Raw genomic sequence first — 25,324 nt, 5'->3', positions numbered from 1 at the left:
GGATGCTACACTACTATCTACGACACCTGTACCTTATAAAAAATAATTATTATTATTATTGATGTTAATAAATTTTAATAATATTAGTACTACTCACTTAATGACTGCTGTCTGACTGGGAAACCCATAGCGCGCGAAATTGTATTCATCTCTATATTTAATGAGACCTAATAAAGGATAATAATAATTGCAGAATCGAAGGTTCTTGTCAATTATAACTTATGTATAGTAATATTCAATTATTTATCCCTTAATATTTAACTGTATTCATTATATTATAATATTATACTTTTTTTATAGAATAATTCTTAATCGGTAATATAAACTAATTATAATATTATTATAAAAATTATATTCTATATTTCTATACCATACATAATATGTATATAAATATTAATTTTTTTTTTCGTTATACAATTTTACATTCATATATTATTATACTATTTTATAGAAATGTTGTTGAATGTAAACAACACACCCTATAGTATGTAGATTATAAGTAAAATTATTCACACTGTAGTACAGCAGACGCTGAATAGGCATTTTGTATTACTAGCATATTCGTTCTATGTAGTAGCCTGTAGGACGATTAGTCGTTGTTTTATATTACGCCTCGGAGCACTATAGTTATTCGTATCAATTATACATATTATTGTATTATTACATATATCCGATCTTATTATTATTTACCTTTAGCTTCTGTGTATCTGGTGTACTTCAACAAATGTATATTAATGATTATATCTGTTTTAAAATATTTTTAAATTACATAATATTGAATATAATACATACCATGTTTTTTCTGTACATGATTTACAAGGTCATCCCGACGACTGAAAATTTGTTTGCATTTGACACATATAAATTTAATAAGTTTGTGAGATTTCGCATGTCTTAACATATTAGATTTCACAGTGAAAATTTTCTCACAAACATCACAATTGAACATTTTGACTGATAGGTAATAAACACTGGGTTAAGAACAATAATAACATATAGACTGTTTTCAAGAGCTTGAAGAACAGTATAACTCCTTTGAGTGAAATTGTGTCTCTTATACATAATATAGCTACCATCTTCACACAGTTATAGTAGGTATTAGGTAATAAATTTATATTTTTCATAATATTTCGTAATATATTAAAATATATAATCAAGACACAAAAAAAATCCTAAAATACAATGGGAGTTACTCTGCAATTATTTAAAAATTAATAAAAAGAAAACTGTTATCGACATTGATTGTAATATATTAAATAATCATTATGTAAATATAGGTCCTAATCTTGCTTCTAAAATACCTTCTGTGGAAGCCAAATTTAAAACTAAATGCAATTATTCTGTTAATTCTATATTTTTCGAATCAATAACTCCAGATGAAATAATACTCAAAATTAATTCTCTCAAAAATAATATAGCTCCAGGTTCCGATAAAATTAGTGTAGAATTATTAAAATCCAAACAAAAATCTATATCTGTTCCTTTATCGTGTATGTTTAATTTTTTTGTAGAAAAAAATTGTTTTCTGAGTGAATTTAAACACGCTGATATTGTATCTATATATAAAAATGTTGGAAGCAAGTTAGATCCTAATAATTATCGACCAATATCCTTAATATCTAATATTGCTAAAATCTTTGAAAAGTGTATTTATACAAGAATAACAAATTTCTTAAATAAAAATAATTTACTATCTAGCTCACAATTTGGTTTTCGAGAAATTTCGACAGGCTTTTTTTGCTCTAGAAACCTAGTGATCATAAGATAAGTACTGTTCCAGCGGGTTGTAACATCTTGAAAAAATTTTCGTTCAAGCCGTTTTTCTTGTTTTTGATAACTATTGATTAATTTGTTAGCTGAAATGCTATGTTTAAAATGGCCAACTATTTGTCTAACTTTTTTAATAATTCTTCATGATCTTTTTGCTTCCATAAAACATCAGTTATTACCTGTAAATTAAAATAATAATATCACAAATAATTAATAAATTATATATCATTTGATTGAATTGACAATTTTGAAAAAAATAATAAATTATATATAAATATATAAATATATTAATTATATTATTATTATTATTTATAAAATTATTTTTCGGTAGTCCTTTCCCAATTTTCTATGATCTAAATAGTAAATATCTAATATATATTATAGAAAAAATAGAAAAAAAGCCTTCACAATATTTGGAGCATTGTCTCGTAAAAAACATGGATTTGTTTTTCTTAATTCCCCACTTTTCCAATGTTTCAATAGGTAGTAAATGTATAAATATCTTCCCCCAGGTGATATATAGGCTTAAAAGGAATGGTTTTTAATAATATATTCTCTCTGATAAAATTGTTGTTTAAGTTGTCTATAAAGTGGCAAGTTAATGACAGATAATCTGTATTATTGTTTGAAGACCATAGATCTGTTGTAAATGATGTAAATTCCATATTTTCAATGACGTCACAAATTTTCGAGATACCTTTAAATACAATTTAGGAATAATATTTCTTGAAATTGTTGTCCGATCAGGTATGGGGTGTATCGAGGTTCTAAGAATTTAACTAAGTTTTTGAAACATACAATTTAAATTATTGGAAAAAATTTAATTGCAAACCGTGGTTTAAAGTTTAAAGTTTACAACTTTAATCATAGTAAAGTAAAACTAAGGGTAAACCAAACCAAGATATCACCTTGTTTTTCAACCTGATGAAAAGGCAACTGGTTTTTAGCTATCATTTTGGCAATCAAATCAGTAATATGTAAGGATCTTGAGCTATAATTATGCTAATGGAGTTTTGCTTTCCAACATGAAACTTATTGTGGGCTGATGTACTTTTGAATGTTAAGTTTTATTTAGCAATGAACTTGGCTTGGATACTTCTTGACATGTTTTAGCTGTTTGTACAACAGTTAAATCTACTTCTTCCAACAAAAGTAATTATTAATTAACTACTTATTATTTATTACATATCAAATTAACAAAGTACCAAGTTTCATTCAGAACCATTATGTTATGTTCCTATAACTACTATACAGAAATTAATCATTATTACTAATAAACTAATTAAAATATATTAAATAATAATTAATAAGTGTTCACCGAATTAATGATTAATTTAGATAGGTCAAGTACAACAGTTTCTAAATCACTTTTAGGTAGCAATTTTATTTTCTTCTTATTAGCGTTACCTTTCATAAATTCATTTTTATGCTCAAGCATAAGATGCAACTTTAGTAAGTTTTGAGGTGTAAAAATCCGAGAATTACGTCCACCCCTAGATATTTTCTTGTTGCAAATAGAACATTGTGCTTTAGATACATCATCAGAGCACTTCGTAAAAAATTTCCATACTACAGAAGTCATGTTGGTTTTTACTTTTTACTTTTAACTTAATAGTTTTATAATTTATATTTAGTCCAAGTCTTAGGGCCAGTTATACCGTCTCTGATTAAAGTTAACCGGAGTTTAATCGGCCGAATTTGCACGGTTAAATATCTGTTATCAGCTGGTTAAGCGTAATCGAAGTTTAACCGTAGACGGTACAACTGGCCCTTAATACTTCACACTTAACAGTTAACATGAATAGGTACAATATGATAATATGATATTAAACAAGCTTATCAGATTTACTTACATCAATATAGTAACTAGTGGTTATACTAATTTGTTATAACTTGTATAGTTTTATTTGTAATTTGAAATTCAAATCAATAAAAAATTACTTTTTAGTGGCGCATTGGAAATTTGTGATAATTTGATCTAGTTCCATAAGTATCCACTAAGACGACGTATCAAAAGAAGGTCATATTCCCTTGTAGCCTGTAGGTACTCCGCCCAACCAATGACATTTTGTGATTAACCTTCCCATACCATTCTACCAGCTGTCGTCTCCAGTCCTATAGACGCCGTGCAGGAGTACAGCTAGCGCTCCGGGTTGACTATTTATTAAGTACTTACAGGATATTACTACGCACGTTTCAATGGTATTTTAAGAAAAAATATTTGTTATTTGATATTCGTATTTGAAATTTTAACACAAATAATGTAATAAGTTCAATCAATATTTTGAAAACAATGCTTAAAGTTGTTATCAGCTATATTGCCTATACAGTATAGGTACTGGCGTACTGCATGTCTGCACTCTGCTTCTGCATATACTAACTGAAAGTATCAAACAACTAATATTTTTAAATAGTTATTATTTGGTACTTATTTGTGAAAACTGAAATAAACAATGAGTGATTTAATATTACATTATGGTTTTCAAACTATTTTCTCTAATAAAAAATATAATAAAGATAAGTCATTAAATTTACTCAAAAGTGGACATGTCATAAATGTCCAAGAACTCAAAACTGTTATGGGTCCATGTTTTATAAGTGGTCAAGTTATAAGACAAGCTTCTGTTACTTCTCCACCTTACAGAGTAAAGATTGAAGTAAGATCAACAATAATTGTTTTTTTATTAATAGTGTTCTGCGTGTTACTTATGAAATAAGTACCTAATACTATATATTTAAAAAATGTTAGTATATAAATATATTATTAATTTTTAATTTAAAGTTTTCAATTTTTTTTACTTTAAAATAAACTCATAATATGAAAGATAAACAAAATAAACATACCTACCAATTTTAAACACATTAGTTAAAAATATTCCAAAACTATTTTATTACAATTATAATTAAGACAAGTATCTAGGTTGATACTAAATACTAATACTTGTATTTTGAATTGTTGTCAACAAATGTTTACTTTGCTTATTTTATTAGCTTGATGGTTCAAGGGTTATCAAGTCTGCAAACTGTGAATGTGCTGCTGGGGCTGGTGAAAAATGTAAACACATTGGTGTTGTTTACTACTATATTAACAATGAAGAATCGTCATCAAAAACTGATTTACCTCAAACATGTCTAAAGCTGGTGAAGAAAAATATAAAAAGGCAAACAAATTGCAGAGTTATTTAATCCAAAAAAACCTCGATTAGATGTAGCTCCTGTTGATAAAAATTATTTCATCAAAAATTCCAATCTGTTGTCATTGTCTTGTCCATTGAGTTATAATTTGAAAATTGAAACACAAACACAAGTAGAAAGAGTGTGTGAAGATACAATACAATTCATCATTAACCACATTGAAGAATCAATTAAGTTTGATTTTTATAATTCATACTTAAATTTTATCATATGCAAGCAAAAATTATTCCAAGATAATTGTTTTTTAAAACTTGAAGAGTGTAACTTCCCTTTAGACTTCAAATCATCAGAATTTTTTTTAATTACATTCATATTTCTGAAGAAGATATAAAATATATTTTTAATAAGACTCTAGAACAATCTGGTCATGTTTGGTTAGAAAATAGAAAATTTAGGATTTCAGCAAGTAATAAAGCTCATAAAATCAAGACTTCAAAAACCTCAACAGATGAAAAAAACTGGCTCTAGCAAAAAGTTTATATAATAACAAACAATTAACAGGAAAGGCTGCAGTAAATGTAACTTATGGACTACAAACTGAAGATATAGCTTTTGAAGTCTATTCCAAGATTGTTAACTTATTGGTAATAAAATGTGGACTAGTCATTCATATAAAGAAACCATGGATTTGTGCTACACCAGATGGTATAGTAATAGTTGATGGTACACCACAAAATGTTCTAGAAATTAAATGTCCAATTTCATTTAAAGATAAGGACATTATTGATCCCATTACTAATATACCTAATTTAAGCTATTTAAAAATGATTGATGGACAAGTCAGTCTGAAAAAAAGTCATATATACTACACACAATGCCAGATATTAATGTTCACTACAGGGTTAAATGAATGTGATTTATTTATTTACAACAATTTTAAACCAGAATTATTGTTGATTAAAAAGGATGAACAATTTTTATCAGATACAATACCAAAATTAGAACATTTTTATTATTCATTTTATTTACCAGTTTGTTATAGTTAACTAGGTATAAAATATTATACAACAAATATAAATATGTCAATAAATAACATATAAGTTTAAATATTAATCATTCTAAAATATGTAAGTAGAAGTAAAATTTTTTAAAAGTTTTACCAGTATTAAAGTTTTAAAAGTATTAGTCCTATTTCATTCGAATATTTGTATCCTGTGACAATTTAAACTATTAACTACCAGAGCGCGCTGTTTTCCGGTGGCTGCACGGCGTCTATAGGTTAGGTTAAGTTAAGAGTCCATGATTCTAGATAGTACTACTATCTTAAATTGTGTTGATAAATCAGTGTTAGTGTATTAGTGTAATTATGCCCAAATATTATTACGCTTGTAAATAAACTTTCGGTTAGTATTGTCGATTTCTGATTAATTTTTTGAAGGTAAATTAATAATTATTAATTTTCAATTGAATTCAGGGTTGTTTCGTTTCGCTTGTCAATAAGAGGGCTTAACGATTTGTCGTGGTTCATAGTTTCGTACATCGCCGGCGATTGATTTGTAAGTATATGGTATTTGATCTAAATTTTATGAACAATGTGTGAGGGTGCGTGAGTACCACTCCCAATAAGCCACAACAAATTATAAGTCATATTTTATAGTTGTTTAAGAGGACGCTACACCCGCACGTGTTGTCTCCGTCTTACAAGTGCGTAACATTGCTGAAACTGTTTCGCGCGGGAAAGAACCGAGAAAGATACAGTTACAACTAAGAAACGAAATTTTCACCACATAAAAAGGAGAATTTTATCTGTGAAATATCGTTTTTATTTTTTTGATATCGCTTATACAAAAAAAATTCTTATTGTATTATAATATATTAATTTTGTGTTTTTTAAGCTTGAATAACTTTGTTTGTAGTTCTGATATCGAAAAAATACAAATGATATTGCACAGACAAAATACTCCTTTTTATGTGGTGAAAATTTCGTTTCTTAGTTATAACTGTAACTTTCTCGGTTCTTTCCCGCGCGAAACAATTTTTGCAAAGTTACACACTTGTAAGACGGAGACAACACATGCGGGTGTAGTGTCCTCTTAACCATTTAGCTGGTAAGTAAATAACATCGTATATCAAACACAGCATTAGCGTAGTTCTAATAGTCTTAAATTAGGTATACTGTACTTGTATAAATTGAAGTATGTTTTAGCATAGTAGAAACTAAACTAGTCATAAAAAGTTTCGTATTTTTATCATCAATTATTATAATATTTTTAATTTGCTTAATTTCTTTCCAATATAAACTTACAAGTATGATGGCAATATTCAAATTAACTTTTTCAGGTGCTTGGGTTAACAGGTTTAGCTACGTAGGGTCCCTACGTTGGTTTAACCCAACATACTACATGTCAAAATGTTTCTTATCAGATTCAGCAGGTTTTCTAAAATTTAACTTGCCTTACAAGGAACGCTCTATTTGAATTCTACAGAATAACACGTAAAATTAAGGTTTTGAAACTATGTGGCGTTAAAGACAAAGCTTTTGTAGCGCTTTTGACAACTCACACAGCAGGGTCAATAAATCCTACGTGACGATATATATGCAAAATCTCATTTTTTTTTTTTGTGACGCTTAACCTGTTAATATTTTGCATAAATTCTTAGTAGTTTTTTCATCATATTGAGTATATGTTGATGGTAGCTGTAGTGTAATTTATCTATAAGTTAACTGTCACAAAGAAATACCAGTTGTAATGAGAGCCCTTTTTAACTAGGTAGTGACCGCGGTACTAAACTACTAAGCACTTTGTGTGTGCACTCTCTGTTGCACTTGAACAATTGTTCATTGATTAACATTTTTAATATTCAACTGTACAATGCATAAAAGTAAAACTTTTTTTTAAATCTGTTTTTCATTATTTTATTTTATTACTATTTAGTTCTAAATATTAATATATTATTTTATATAATATTTATGGGTTTCATAGAAACTGAATGTGTAAGTAAATTGTAAACTGTTTTTAATCCTTTATGTTGGTATATCTAAATGTGTAATACAATGAATAATATTATAAAATAATATAATAAATAAGTATTATACCTGTGCACCAGTGTTAGCATTCGCCTCTAGATAAAAGATAATTTAATAAATGTACTGTAAGATATAGTTAAAAAATAAATAAATAATTAATTTAACTTGTATGAATAACACTTATTATAAGTTATGTATTTGAAGGAGGTTTTTATGCTGTTATATAAGATCAATGTATGTTTATTTTGTTTAAATAGTGCATTTGTCAAAGGTCATTATATGTACTTTAAGCTTTCATATTTTCCTTTAAAATAGTATGTTGAGAGTATAAAATACATATAAAACATTCTTATATAATCTTTGTTGTTTTATTGTTTATATGGGTATTTTACATAAAAATAAGTGTTATGTAGTTATTTTATAATGTTTTGTTTTAATTAATTTCTTTTAATTGGGCTATTATTTGTATAAAGATAATTATGGAAGAAGAAAGTTGTAAATCCAGTTGGGATTCTGCTCCAGAAATTGATGAACAAAAAGTTGGATTTCCAGGTAATTGTTTGCAAAAAAATTACAATTTAAATAAATTAGTAATCGAGTTAGGTACCTAATTAATTATATCCAGGATTAAAAATTTAATTTAAATATTTTATTTGGGGCCAATGGTTCATCTATGTTTCTGTCAAATTAAAAAAGGTAACATTTGTATTCATATTTTATTTGGCTTATATTCTAAAAACTCATTGGATATGCATAAAAAAAAAATTATTGTTGTGAACCACTTTTGCAAGTTCATCTACTTTTGATTTTTGATTACTTAACACAATGTTAACTATTCGCATCATTAAGTATATGAGTTCAAAAATAGTTTTGTTTTATCTTTAACCTTGCACAAAGTCTTTGCTAAAGTAAAATATTCTAACTAAACATTTTTTTTTAATATTTGCACATGTATGCTTCATTTTACCAAGTGTTTTACCAAATTTTATTATTAACATCAGTATTTTCCAATTATGTAACATTTATTATTTTAATCATGATAAATTTACTATTCAACGAGCTAAATAACTATTTTGTTATTTTTATTTACATTAGGGGGATGTGTTTGTTTTGTGTTACCAATGTAAAATATTACAATTTTAAAATACTCATAACTTACTTTGAAATTGAATAGGATTAAAAACTTATGCAAGAGGGTGACAACTCCTGCACGTAATAGGGGTATCTTTAGTAAAACTAATCATCCAATAGCAAAAACTTCCTAATTTATAAGTTGCATCAGATCCATTAGTAGTTAAACTATGTTTTTTAATATTTACTACTCCAAATTTTTTGAAATTTAATAATAATAATAATTGTATTGCAATAACTCAAAATTATTCTCATTCATAATGCTGCTTAAATTGTCTGTACTCTTTATAAAACCATAATCAATATTTATGTTGAGGTTAAGTATTGTATATTGCTCAATATAACTGATAAGCTTAATAAAAATGAGTAAAATATATAATTTTAGCAGAATTGATGCAAGCTCATAGGAATAGTAATTAAATTTCAACTTTTAAATTATTCGCTATTATATAAGAAATTCACAAAGATCTGAAATTGATTATAGCTTTTAAAAGCTTATAATTCAAATATACCATTACTCTTGTTATTTTTGTATAAACAATTAGAAATTAAACAATAATTTTTTTGTTTGTAATTTAAGATAATATAATTAAGCATAATAATGTATAGTATCAATAATATAATATATAATAATATTTTTGTTATTAATTTATGACATAATATAACTAAATTGATTGATATATATTTTTTTTTTTTGCAAGGTGTACGAGCAGTTATTGACAATAAAATTAATAATGACAGTGATGAAGTCAATAATTCAAGTAAGAAAAAAATTGTAATAAGTTCAAATATCTCATGTATAATTATTTAATATAACTTGCTTTTGTAATTTGAGACAAATTAAGATACGGTAGTCATTCAATAATTCGAAAAACTTCATAAATCAAACTAAACACAAAGTCCCCTGAGAAAACCTCTATAATTAGAAGAAAATACATGTATTCTGATCCCCCCGATAATTAAAAATATCTGTCGGTGGAACACACTCTATAAATCCAATCAAAATCTTGCTATCAGTAAGTTAGAGAATGCTGTAAACCAGATAATGGCCTATAATATTCACTCAAAAAAAAAAAAAAAAAAAACAGATCTCTTTAATATGTAAAATATAATAATATGTATTTAGAATAAATAAACAAATAAATGTAATATGTACATACATACAATTTTTCACCTTTTTTTCCATCGATTATTCAAACATTCGGTAAATAAAATTTTTAACTCAGTCCCTTGAATTTAGAATTATCGAGTGACTACTGTATGTAGAATGTACCACGTATAATTAAGTTATTATATAGTCATTATAACTATTTACACTAAATGATTTTGATTTATTTTATAGGACATGTTGTAAAAAGACCAATAAATCAAGATTATCTCCTGGTGAACAAAATTTTTTTGCCATATGGTAAGATGACATTTATAGTTATTTTTTTTTACTTTCAAATATTTATTTTTTATTTTATAAGGTTTTGGACCAGATATCGACTGTGAAATTGATGATGATAATAACGAACCTGATTTTTTAAGTAAGAAATAAATAGTTATAGAAACAAATAGTTGATTTAATTTTTTTAAAAATAATTTTAAGGTTATTCTGTAATGCCATAACTGAACCTTGATGAAGATAATTCTATACCAAGAGATGCAGTAACATGAGAAAAATTTTTAAAATTATAAATTTTTAATCATATTTATATTAATAACTGTTTTTATGTTATAGAATATGCTGTTTTTGGTTAATTTACCATATTCATTAAATAATAGTTGATAAAATATTGTATATACATAGTACCTATTATATTAATATGAAGTTAATTAAGGAGCCTGGAACGAACCATGTTATATAAGGAATTAAGGAGTAATAATTAGGCCATTTATATTTTATATCACATGTTAGATAAGATATCTTAGGTATATTGGCCAATATAACTTCACCAGTATAATTTTATTATACTAGATCTATATTATTGATATTGCAGACAGTGGTAGATAAACCAAATCATAAAAAAGACCTTTTTTTATTTTTATGCTTTTAAAGTGATAAAAAAAAAGATAGATTTACCTTGATAAAACTTTGGTGTAAAAACCTACTAAATTAAAATAAATGTGATTTCATTATTATTGTGATTATTCTATTTAAGTCACCCTTGGGACATTTTATTGTTTCTTTTTTTGTAAAATATTAATTTCCATTTGATTGTTGATTCATCCATTTAAAGCACTTAAGGTTATTATTTAACAGCTGTTTTAAATCACAAATTCTGGGAATGGAGAATTGGTGCAAAGATTCATTTGATGGTATCTGATGTAAAAGTTTCTTTGTTGTTAAAATTATTATATCCATTGCATTGATCAATATTACCCCCAATAAGTCTTACATAATTACTTAGTAAGACTTTTCTAACTTTGGGTAAACTATAAAGTTTATATTGAAGTACATTTTTATTTCTTTTAAATGTTTTTTCCTTGATCTTTTTGATTCAAATTTAATTCATGTAGCAAAACCAGATAAGATTTTCAGTAAGATAATGAAGAAAATTTTCTTCGTTTTTGTCAATGTTTTCTAGCCACATTCTCATAATCTTTTTCAGCACACAATAAACATACAAGCGAATTTCCATTACCTTCTTTGTTGTGTTTATTTTGACTGAACAGCCAAATAAATGTACAGATTCTTGATATATAATACACCTATGTATTCTTGCCAGAAAATTCCCATTTTTACATTCTAAACAAAGCTTATTATTATCTTCTAATTCTATTTCTATATGAATATCTTCTCTACCCTTTTAAAACTCTCTTTCTATATGTCTTCATTTATATCCATGTCTGTCTGTATGTATTTCTTTATTTCCTTATATACTTGTTTCTGTATGAATTTCAAAATTATTCACTTTATCTATTTTGTAATGTAAATCATCATTATCATCCAAATCGAATTCAAAATAAATATCTTCAACATTCTATAAAATTAATATCTTCATTATTTTTGATTTTATTATCATTTACGGAATTTGTACAGTGAATTATCTCCTTTGTAATTATATAATATTAATTTTTGTACTAAGTAGACTCTAACAGATAAATTTTCCAATTTAAATAATTTATTTTTAACCTGGTTAAAATTGATTTCAACTTAATTAGTTGAAACAGTAGCTTATTCTTCATACCCAAACCATTTTGTCATAATTCCAAATGCACAAGGATACAACTTCATATATTTATAATCACCAAAGGAGCTAATTCAGCTGTATAATGTTAAACTCGCCTTAAAGTTTTTCAACTTCAGTTAGACAATCATCTGCTAATTATGATGCCCAATTCTCAATACAACGAGAACCTACTGTCTTCACATAGATGTTCATTGGCCCATTATCTTCATTTCCTTGATTTTTGTTATTTTTAGTTGTTATATTCACATCAATTAATTCATTGAAAATCTGTAAATATGATGATTTATTTAAAATTATATTTTGTAAATATCTTTTAGTCATAGAACAAGGAATGTATTTTTCATTTTTCATTGGTACTAAAAGTGAACCATCATTTTAGTTTCTTTTACAGTCTATTATAAGTGTCGTTGATTTTACAAACACTTGTTTTGTTCTTGAAAATTAACATTTATTTAGATACCAAATAAAAAAAAATGATTAATATCATTCCTATTATTCCTAATGTAATATGAAGGTATTTTATATTCATTCTCATTTCTATTTAAATACATTCTTCTAGTAGCCGCCAAGCTAAGTAAAATTATTTGCACTAAATAAATTCACAAGGTACAATAAATACAAACAGTTATAAATACTTTTATATTAATGAAATTTATGAAATTACCTCGCCAATTTTTGATATCACAACTTTTGTAATTTAAGCGATTTTTTTTACTTAGCGATGTTTTTACATGGAGTGTTTTTGATTAGATATCACTCATTTTTTAATTACGATTTTAGATATATGTAATTAATTTCAAGTGGTGATGAAATGTATTTGTTTGGGAGAGGAGAGGTATATTTTTATGCTATTAGACCTCAATTGTTTTTTAGACAGTTTACTCTGCTTTTTTTTAACATGTTGATCTTTCGATTCATTAGAAATAATTAATTTTGCTCTTTTAGAACTCAATTGTTTTTTAGACAATATATTCTGTATTATTTTTTCAATATTATGCTGTTTATTTACAACCAAATTACACTCTGATTTACGATTTGCCGTAGATGGAATACGACATTTAAGAAGAGCTACTCTTCTGTCTTTGTCACGGTTATCTACACAGGTTGTAACTCGTGCTATACTGTACTGAACAACAGAACGACCAAGGGTGGTGGCCGCGTGAACTAAAGCGCTAGTTGTGTCTGGCCCTACGAACCTGCTCTTCTCGCCGCCACCTTTTCGCCACCGAGCATTCTCGCCGCCACCCGCCTCGCCGCCGAGCATTCTCGCCACCACCCGTTTCGCCGACGGACATCTCGCCACCACCGTTTCGCCGACGGACATCTCGCCGCCACCGTTTCGCCGACTGAAATTTAAAATTTCAAAATATGTTTTCCCAAAGATTTTCATAAATGATTAATCAAAACATTTAAAACCAATGTATAACATGGTAGTGTAGTTTTTCACTGATCATCTTAGCTTATATGTATAGGACTTATAGGTAGGTAGGTATCTACAATTAAAAATAAATTGAATAATTCGAATTTGTAGAAAAACTGTGCTCCTTAATTTTTTGTTAATAATTTTGGACTTAGTGGCAAACATTTTTCCCGATCATAAAGTTTAAAAGTTCAAATTTTGACACAGTTCGTCAAAAAAACACAATTATATTGTAGTTAACAATTCATACAATTATTTTCAATTTTAATAGCTACGGCTTGAAATTGAAATAGGTTTCTTTTATATTGTTCTTATTACAGAAATTTAAAATTATAATCATATCGAATATCTACACAATATATAAATAGACAATTTTTATAGGAATTTTATATCCGAATTCCTATTAAATTGGTTATAACCATTTTCCAATCTCTCAAACTGTTCTGATTAAAGGTCCTTCTCAACATTAATAAGGATTAAAAATCGCTATCGCGATTAACAGGATTGTTTTAACACTTTTGGCATTTTTTACTCAACACCGAAAAAGAAAATTACAGAAAAATTGATCATAAAGATACAATACTATAAATATTTATAACCAATGATATAATTAATAAATTTGCTTGTACAAAATTCCGCATTTCCGCCATAAAAAAAGTACTAATATTTGATATATTGTTAGATTTTTGTACAATTAAATTTTGTCATATTTTTATGACCAGTTATAAATATTTCGGATATTTTAAATTTTAATTGTGATTTTTTTTTTTTATAAAGAGTATTATTAATGATATACCTACGTTACTGTATTCTTTTATAAATTTTACTTATACAAATACTATTCTAATAATTAATGGCGCAATAGGTTGATATTGCAGGGATGGGAGCGGGAAAAATTAGTAGCTTGAGCCTCAAAAATTTTAAATACATTATTACTGTCTATAGCAGTGGTGTACATTGTTATCACCCCTATTTTAAATTATTGTGAATTTTCAATTTCAATGTTAAGTAAGTAATTATGCTTACTATTTAAAAAAAATTGTATAGGATATACATATTGTATATTCATTGTTAAGAATGATAGGTATAATTTATTATTTTATATGTATAGACCATGATAGACTAATTCACAAAAAAATAAATAAATATTACATGAATGGAATATGGCCAATATAGGGATGCTGATTGAAACATTTGAAGGTAGGTATTCTGTTACCTGTATATTGTTTACCCACTTATATTAAATTTTAAAAAGTTTAAAATTATTGTTTTTTATGATCTGCATTATTAATTAATATATGCATTTTGTACATGTATGTTTTTATATTATGATTTTTATGAGCATTTGTGGTACCTACATATTACTATAATAGTTAACATAGCTCCTACATTTTGTCTTTGGCAGTAAATAGTAAAAGCTTAATATTACCTACCTAATTAATAGATAACTACTTTAAATCATTACATTGATTGTTAATATATGTATATTTATTTAATTATACACAATAAATCTATTAACATTTATTAGATATTAGTACAGCATTTGTACTAGGTACCTTCTATTATCAACCAAAATTAAAAATTAATAGGTATGTTTTTAGTTATTATAGACAACTTTATCTATTTATTATAAATTTAAAATTAATTAAGTACCTATTCTACTATAAAAAATAAAATACCACTACACAAACAATGAAAAGTTTTTTTAAAATTTATAATATATATATGATGCATATCTACATATTATATTAGTAGGTAACCTTACCGTAGCTCTGATCTCAGTTTTATACTACAGTAAGTTATAAGTTTATAACTTACTGTTAATTTATAATTTTTAATTCATATAAATTCATATATTTTACAAATCATCTATTTATAATTGGCTTAAACAAATGTATAGATGAAGGGGTAGACAGATGTGAGGCATTGATCAATTTAAATGAAGGTAGGTATTATCAAGATACCTATTGATACCAAAAATCGGTATCTAGTCACTTAATGTTTAAACAAATTTAAATTGTTTTAAAGTAGTATATCAGTATATCAGTACATAGTATTATTTATACCCTCAAGAGGTTCAATTTCCATAAAATTAATATCATCTATGTTTATTTCATCTTGAGATACAAGTTCTAACACCTTTACTCTTTAGTAATGGATGCATAGAGGTTGATATAGGTAAGTACTACAGAAACAGTTGTAGATATAATTTGGATATTTAAAGAAAGCATTACTTATTTACTTTCTGGAATTGATATACTACTTTAAAACAATATAAATTTGTTTAAACATTAAGTGACTAGATACCGATTTTTAAAGTAGTATAATAGTTAAGGTATCTATCAGTTCTTCGATTGTAAATGGATTGTCGGGATGACGGCGCCGACGCATTTTTTTTACACACATTTGAGATTGTAAATAGGTGTAGTTTGTTGCACCTTCTGGATTTCTAAGGCAGTAATGAAACATTCTTACTTAATTAGGTTAGGGTAGTTACAATAGTTATGCATATTTTTTATTATTACTATTATATTACTTTTGTATTGGTCTTAGGTTAGGTTATTGATTTTCTATTACTTACTCAACTATTTCTCTGTTATAAATTTCTCTAAATGAGGTGGAATTAGTTCTGGGTTTTGTTCCAGCTGTACCAATAGCTCTTCTTAAATGAACCATAGGAACATCGACTACCTAACCTAGGTGCATGGTTGTGCAATCCTAATAGGTACTGTTATTGTATTGTCATTTATATTTGTATTAACATTCGCAGTTGCAGGACAAAATGCTGTTCGATTTTTTTGATTTTCACACACTACGTATCAAAATAGTTATAAATTAAGATTTTACTAGCTAGCCAAAAAAACCAAATCCTAAAATAATAATAATATTATTTCTACTCACATATTTTTATTTCGACTTCTACTTTTAGAATACCTGTAGCTTAAATTGTCCACAAATATTTGTGACTTAAGTCTAACACCAGGAATTATTGTGTATGTTGTCGCATGTTCTTGAACTGTAAATAAATTAACATTTAATTTATGGCTATTGCTAAATATAAGTAATATTTACCTTTTATATAAATATATGCATATAACTTAGTACTTACTGTTAACTTCTTCATCTACATCCACATCTACAACAATTTCTTCTGGAAGATTGGGAAGAAGTAAAACATAATTATGGTCATGTAAATGATTCATATTGAATAATAATGTAGAAAAAAAAACTATATATATGTATAACTGAAAGTTTAACCAAACAAAAAATAAACCACTATACTAGAGTTGATGTATAATAAGACTGAAAGTGTTTTATAAAACTGTTCTATAAATTTCCCGCAGACCGCAGTAAAGTATAATAAATAAAAGAAAACTAACATGGTATTTTGTAGATAAGTAAAATGTCATAAATTAAACAAAAATAACTCGATATTATCTTGACATAAAAAATTGATTTTATATGTTACATCCTTTACATCTTGGCGTTAACGAGGTAATTCATTTTTCCTGATTATATTTTATAATTGATTAAACTAATTAGAGTATATAAGTAATACTTACTAACTTTTAATGAGTTAAATAAATAAGAAAAGTAAGTTTAACTTACACGCAAAAAAATGTATGTTTGTATTTACTATTATAATGGTATCTACAACTATATTTCTGGGTTAATATAGGGACAAAATTTTTATTTAGTTCCATTTACTAAAACCGTTTGTTTGGAATATTATAGTAGAGGTAACAATATTATTCAGTTGCATTCCCAACTAAATATTTAGTTATAATAAATATGTCATAATGTTGTAAAGACATATTTTAATTGTTAATCTAATTAAATAATATGGTAAATATAAGTCATAAAATAGTTTCCCCAACCAAACAGGTTAGTTAATGTATAAATGTATATAGTAATAATAACCATGTAATTAAATTACATGAACTATATTCGGTGGTATATTTACTATTTACTATTTAGGGCATCCAGGGCAGGGGCGTGCTCACGGGGGGGATCAGGGTGTCATATCCCCCCCCATTGGATTTTTTTTAATGATTATTATCTACACGAAAAAAACTTGTATGTGTATAATGTATTTTTTTTTTTTTTTTTTTTTTTTTTTTTATTCAAAAACAATCTATACAACAAGCACATTTAGTAATTTTGATATAGAATATATACATAGTTTATTTAAAAAAAAAAACAACAACTTTTAAGGAAGTCACCCATTGGTAACACCTAAGAACTTATAGTCAGATTTAGATCACTTAAGGAGATCTCGATTCCAATTTCGTTTGAGCCTGCGAGGGGGGTTACCTGGGATATGCAGTGAAGCCATATCTTTAATGAGAGGATTAGTACTGGAGTTGAGTTGGGAGTGGAAACGGTGGTAGTGAATTTTGGCGTAGTCATTGACATTTGTAACTTTGAGGTCGTTGTGAAGTGAAAGGTTTGTCATGTACCATGGAGCACCAGTTAAAGTACGTAGGGCAATGTTTTGGAAAGATTGGATGGGGCGAATGTTTGAGGGTTTGGCCATCCCCCATATTTGAATACCATATGACCAGACAGGTCTGATCATTGTATTATACAATAACATTTTGGTTTTTAGATTAAGTTTAGATTTAAGAAGAGGTCGGAAGAGATGGAGTCTACTGTTGGCAAGTTTCCTTTTGTTTTGGAGATGGGGTTTCCAAGTTAAACGTTTATCTATAATGTATTTACAAATAGAAAATAATTTGAATAAATTGAATATCCCCCCCCCCTTTCAAAAAAGCTGAGCACGCCACTGATCCAGGGGTACTAGATCCCTACCCAGGCAATTTTAAATTTTACATATAATAATATATATCGTAAAATCCAACCATAATTAATGGAGCCCTACCAGGAAAAAATAAAAATAATAACAACACTAAATTATTAATAATATGATAATAATATATTTAGACATAAGTTGTATAGAAATAAAAGTAAGTTTTAAAAATTAACATAATTATCAAAAATAGCATAACTGTTAACAAAAAATAAATTATACAAAACTTGATATATACTTAAGTCAAGTAATTTTACAATTTATAAAAAAAGTGAATGTATTAAATACAAAATTTAAATTAGTTACTTATAAACTAAAATATGATTTAAAAAGTAAAGGATACCTAATTAACGAAAAGAAACAAAACTTGATCCATTTTTAGATGTATGAAAAATACACAAACTTAGTTCATGATTAATTGCAAAACATACCAAATCACTACATTTAGTAACTTTAAACGCTTGCATATGCTCATTAAATTCTTGAGTGTTTAATTTAAAACATATTAAAAAAGGTGTCAATTCAGCAGTTAAAAAAATATATTTTATAGTTATAAACTTAGGAATAGTTTCCATATTATATAGTAGTGTAATACCATTAACATAACGAGTACCATATGCATCAACCCAAGATATAAACTTAACATGATTCAAGTCATACAATAAACAGTTGTTATTAATTAAAATATTTGTAATTTTATCAATAGTAAATTTAGACAATATAATTTGACGACCAAAACTAAAAGAATTTGATAATATATCATTTGATATGAATTGGTATGCAAGTTTTAATTGATGTTTAAGACTTAAGGAATAACAAATATTCTTTCTACATGTAATGGACTGTGCAGTCATTTTTGACTCTCGATGTTTTGATTCGAATCGCATTGACCAAACATGTACTAAAGGGCCAATTTTCTCCATAATTAATGGATAGTGAACAAGGTGGTGGTGTTTTGGTTTTAGGTTTGTATTAAATAATTTTATATATAGTTCATGATGTTCTGTTATCAATGTTCTAAGTAGAGATGGATAATCTTTATTTATTATTTTAGAAGTTAAAATATTAATAATTTGCTTTAAGATCACATAGAGTTGCCAGATTTCTGAGCTAATAGGTATTAAGTCACCTATCATAATTCCTAAACAACGAGTGAAACATAGCATTTCGCCGGCAGACATTTTAAGTTTATTCTTTTTTAAAAAGTCTGGTGATATTGGTTGAGGTTTATGTTGTATATCATGGGGGCCATAATCAAAATCAACCAACCGTTGATTTAAAAGTTCTAATGAAAAATATTTAAAATTTAAAATAAAACTTTTTAGTATTTCAGATAGATCATAATTACACACACCTTCAAGGCAATCGTGCATAAGATCTACTGAAAAATTGGTTGTTACATGAAAATTAATAACATTGTTCCAAATACAAGGTTCTTTTATTCCTGTCAATGACAAATTATTAATTATTACATCCTCTGAATAGTTTGTCATATTTCTAAGACTATTGTGGTTTTGAGTAGTTTGGATGTTACAGTCTGCTTTTGAAGTTTTACAAAATCTGCATGGGAAGTTAGCCATGAAGCTTTCAGAAAATCCTAAAATCGAGTGTAAACCTAGATTATCTCCAACTATTAATGTTAGGGAAAAATACAATTTATAATTTTTGTTATCGACAACTATGTCAACACCAATAGTTTCTAAAAAATTAATTTCTTCAATCAATTTATTAAAAATAATTTGATTTCCAAAATCTTTTCTAACAGTTGAGTTAAATAGTAGTGCTAAAAATATATTCTTTATCTTTGAAGAATATTGAGAAGGCAGACACGGACTTAGTGAAATATATACAGCTCCTAATTTTTGTACACCTGCATGTGCCCCCAATGGATTATTTGTCTCATAATCATCAAAGAACAAAATGTATGGTATGAATAATTTATTAGGATTATTAATTTGTTTTAAAATCCAATTTTCATTTACTTGAACAAAACTACTAATAATATTTCCTTTAGATAAATAAAGCTCTTCTAAATGGTTTGTAATTGTTTTAAAAACATTTGGGCATTCAAAAAATACTTTAAAAATTGACCTCAATGAAATAAAATAAATATTAATAGGAATTGTTTGAATTTCACCTCGAATTTTTTTTTTCTTACTACCTATTTGCACTTCTGTTGGTTTTATAAGAACCCCTAAATTCTCTAGACTTTTTATCCTATGATATTCAGTTTTTAGTTCTTTAAAAGGGTCACCTAAAACTTCAAACATTGATGAAATACGTGACACTGCGCTACAAGTAGAATCGTTTAATTTTAAAGTATTGATGACTTCGTCTTTTAGAATATTTAAATGAGTTTGAGAAAAATTTATGTCCTCTATTAAAAGCTGCACATGTTTTCTAGGTATAATTGATTTATTGTACCATTTAGATATTAATTGTATTGCATCATTTGAAACTGAGTTTTTAAAATTGTCTATGGATATATCAGTAGTTTCATTTGTTATATTTGTTTGATTATCAATATTAGAGTCATCCTGAGTTTTATGATTATTTTGAGAGTGTAAAATGTTATTATCATTTAAATGCTGAATTTCAATTAACTGATTTTCATCATGTATTTTTAAATGTTTTCTATAAGAATTTAATGAGTCAAATAGGCGTTGACAATTTGATACATAACATTTGTAATTAGAAATAATGCAATTGGAATGGAAAAATTTAAAATGTTTAAAAAGTTGGCTATTACTACCAACTTCTTTGGAACATAAAAAGCAAATTGGCTTCATGTTTTACCTAATGTAAATTATTATATGATGTAATTTTTTTTTTTTATGAACTACAAGTACAAATAAAATTAAAATTAAAATATTAAAAACTAATCATTTTAAAATGTTTAAATCATGCATAATACAATTTACTTGTTGAAAATTACTGTCAAACTTGGTGGTTATATCATATAAATATTTCTGAACAAAAGTCCACATAACTTCACAATCAATTGGGTAATTTAAATGAAAAGAAAAAAAAATTTTGAAACATATGTCGATAGCTTTTTGGGGACTTTCCAGTTTTATATGATTACTGTTTATTACTACATAGTATGAAGATACTTCCAAATCATTGTTTCCATCAGTAACAAATATCATATATGGTTGAACGCTATGTCCTTTCCTTAATGCTTTTTCTTTTCATCAACTTCTTTCAATTGAGTGAAATTCTGAAAACATCCAAGCAATATAATTATAATAATGAAAAGTAAATATGAAAAAATTAATTAAAGCAGATATTAATATATCTTACATTAGTAAAGTATATGAAAGCTTGTCGCATTTCAATTTTAGACGGACGCCATTGTGTTTTAGAGTTACATCCAATTTTACGTTTTATATTAACTGGAGAAAATAGTTCCATTAACAATTTTATAGCTGCAATATCATCACATCCTGAAAAGTAAAATAAATATGAGAAGAGTTAACTCAAAAATTATAAAACTCCTATCACAAAATATTAAATAATTAAATATTTAATTATTATTTCATATTATTTCACTCGCCTGATGAACTAGGGGTTTTCAATTCATTAATTAAAACTGAACATTTTTCTCTAAACTTGGATGTACATTTTTCTATATACACAATAAGTTGTTTCTTAAATAAATCAAATTTTACAAAGAAAGTAAATGCTTTTTCCGGGTATAATTTATTAAAATCATTCTCAATCTAAATTTAATTCAAGAATATAATTGTAATTGGTTAAAAGGTTAATAGATATAAAGGTTTATAGTTTTAATTATATAAATTAAAAGTTTAAACTAACCAATACAAATGCAGTTGAAGTTTTTAGCCCCGGATAATCTTTAAAACACATGTTTTTTTCTTCGCTAAATTTAACACTATTGTTATATCATAGTTGAAAAGTTTTATCCCATTTCTCTAAAAGTGTTTCCCAAGGAGCTACATTATTCTTCAACCAAAGAATGTCATCCTCAATTCCTAGTGTTTGAAAACAATTTAAAATTTAAAAAATATAATAAGAACACTATTTCAGTCATATAATAAATTAAGTTAGGTACCTTCATAATTAATAGAGTGTGTTGAATCTGAACTATCAAGTATTGCTTTAGAAGATTTATTTTTATTTGAAATTTCTCTAATTATTTTTCTTAGATTGCAATATTTATCCCAAAGTTTTCCTCTATTAGGCGTTTTTTTGTTTCCTTCTCTTTGATATGGAATAAAATATGTCTGAGTGGTTTCGGTAGGAAATAATCTAATGATATCTAATGATAAAGTTTCAAAACATTTTTTTTGTAAAGTCTGGTTCTCATTTTGTTGTAAAATAGAAGTAATGATAACATGAGTCATTTTATTTCTCATAAGACTGTTCAATGATTGATGAGCTTCATAAAAATTTAAAATTATATTTCCCTCGGAGTGATTCAATAGGATTTCTTTTACTGTGTTTTTCTTTTCCTATATTATTTTTAAGAAATATTATATTTATTAGAATACACAATATAAAGTACTTCCTAGTATTTCCTAAATTATATAAAACTCTTAACACTTACAGGCTCTGGTGAAACTATTACATTATTCAAACTAATTAAATTAGCATTTGTATCATCATAACTTATAATATTATTGGGAGTATCTTCATTTAAGTTAGAATTTATATTATCATCAAATAAATTTGTATTGTTCTTATCGTATAACAAATTGTGTGCTGAATTATTTGTGAACACAGAATTATCTTCCAACAGTAATATTTCTCTTAAATTTCCATTGTCAAATATATTATATTTAGTGGAACCAGAATCAACCTGCTATAAAATACATAATATCTATGTACATCAATAATGTATTGTTGTAATGAGGGATCACCAACTATGGCCAATACAAAATGTGAGCAAGTTCATGGAAAATATTAAATTTAATTGGTTAAGTTAAGTCAATGCTTAGAATTTCAAGTTTTAAGTTTATAGTTAGCAAAAAGTTGCATGCTAGTAAATAAGTTGCTCAAATTTTAATTTAGGTATTCCAAATTTAAAACATAACCTACGAAAATTAATTTGATTTCTATTTAAGAATATAAATTAATATGTATATGAGTTGTGACTAGGAAGGTTAGATACTTTATACGTCATTATTTCTAGTTAGGTACCTGGTGGCTGGTACCTATATCAGGATTGGTACCATGACACTAAATATTAATTTACTCTACAATAACAGTACCTACGTGTTTAACTAATGAGATAGGTTTATAGGTTAAAAGTACTTACCACAGCTTGAGTACTATTACTTTCTTCCAACTTTTTTAATTCATTAATTTTGTTTAGAACTTTAGCTCTCTGGCCCATTTTCGGTATCAAATTAGCCAATATACTCTCAGTTAAACATAAAAAACTCAAACGATCAATGTCTTCATCTGTAAAAAAATCATAAATATTATTTCACTTCGATAATATATTGTGTAGGTAGGTAGATTATGTTTAAATTATTTATAATCAAAGCTTAGTTATATTTACAATAATTAACTTACCTTTAAATACTTGTATTATGCTTTCACTTAATTTGAATTCATTTAAAATGTTTACAACAAACTCATCAGCCATAATTGAAATAAAACGTTTATATAGGTTGGCATAATAATCAATATTAAATATTTAAATATAGTTTATGAATCGTGCAGACAACAAAATTTGGTGTAGGTAATATACTGTATAACCTGCAAGTAGTGCAAGTTGCAACGCAGTACGCACGCGGTCGCCAGTTCGCCGCACCATTAAAGTGTAAACACTAAACAGTAATATTGTGTGCAACTATACAGTATAGTAAACGTTATCAAATATCACAGTAACCATACCAAAATGTTATTATTGGAATAAACAAACAAACAGTTTCAGAAATTCTAACTGATTTATTTTGGTAACTCTACTATACAATGTAGTTAATACCTAGTTTTTACTTTATAGATAGTTGGATGAACTTAAAATACTTAACAATACAGTTTTAGTAGCTGTTACTAAATAAATAAGTAAATAGAACTATCAATAAAGCTGATTCAACCACTAAGTTGTCAACTATTTACTATAACTAAATTATTTTTTTCCGTGTATCTTGCCTACATTTGGACTTACACCTATGTTTGTAACATTGTATAGGGTGATTTTTTTTTTAAATGTTCACGTTACAATATGATCTACTTATATGGTTATATAATCTATTTATATTATCAATACTTTAGTAGAGTTTTTAGATATCAAGAGTTTCAAGATCTTGAATATTATATTATATATAGCTGAATACAATTGATGCTAACTAATCCATTCATATTAAACTAATTTAATAAATTAAAATAAAGAATAAAGAAGATAAGCTTATTTATATTCCTATTTTTCAAAATAATTGTTAATATTAAAATTAAATTTTGTATCACTTATTTATAAAAAAAATGTTGATTTGCAAATTTAAAAAATCTCATCATTAAGTATAAGTTGGCTCTATAAATATTTTTGACGAAGGTAATTATATAAACGTATTATATTAATTAAACAAATACAATTAATACACTTTATATTTTAAACTACTGAAGTATAAATGCATAACTGTAAACAAATGCAATTAAATTTGTCATTCGCATTCGCATTCTGTGTTGTTAAGCAATAGATACATATTACTTAGTTCATAGTTCACAAATTGATATCGTATTCACACTTTAAATTTATCAAGAAAAATATGGATTTAGAAGAAATAGAATCAAACAATGAGGTTACTGTAAGTAATATTTTTTTTTGTTTAATTGATCATTTTTTACGGTTTTAACTGTTAATTATTTATTAAGGATTTACCAAG

General features: G+C 26.2%; 1 long non-coding RNA gene and 1 pseudogene across 1 annotated transcript; one reads left to right on the top strand and one right to left on the bottom strand.

Annotated features, from left to right (window-relative positions):
* Nucleotides 1–6,188: 6,188 nt before the first annotated feature.
* On the top strand, nt 6,189–11,188 carry LOC107171009 (uncharacterized). Its single transcript, XR_001506307.2, has 7 exons — nt 6,189–6,308; nt 6,380–6,461; nt 8,407–8,485; nt 9,766–9,825; nt 10,407–10,472; nt 10,534–10,593; nt 10,656–11,188. It is a non-coding gene; the product is annotated as an uncharacterized LOC107171009 (long non-coding RNA).
* A 10,164-nt stretch (nt 11,189–21,352) lies between these two features.
* Nucleotides 21,353–24,084, bottom strand: LOC149061049 (uncharacterized; annotated as a pseudogene).
* Nucleotides 24,085–25,324: the final 1,240 nt, after the last annotated feature.

Source organism: Diuraphis noxia, unplaced genomic scaffold (assembly GCF_037042655.1).
Source record: "Diuraphis noxia isolate RWA-SAM2 unplaced genomic scaffold, SU_Dnox_SAM2 contig0001, whole genome shotgun sequence".
Taxonomy (NCBI): domain Eukaryota; kingdom Metazoa; phylum Arthropoda; class Insecta; order Hemiptera; family Aphididae; genus Diuraphis; species Diuraphis noxia.
The sequence above is the reverse complement of the archived record's forward strand: the minus strand, read 5'-3'. Positions and strand labels throughout refer to the sequence as shown.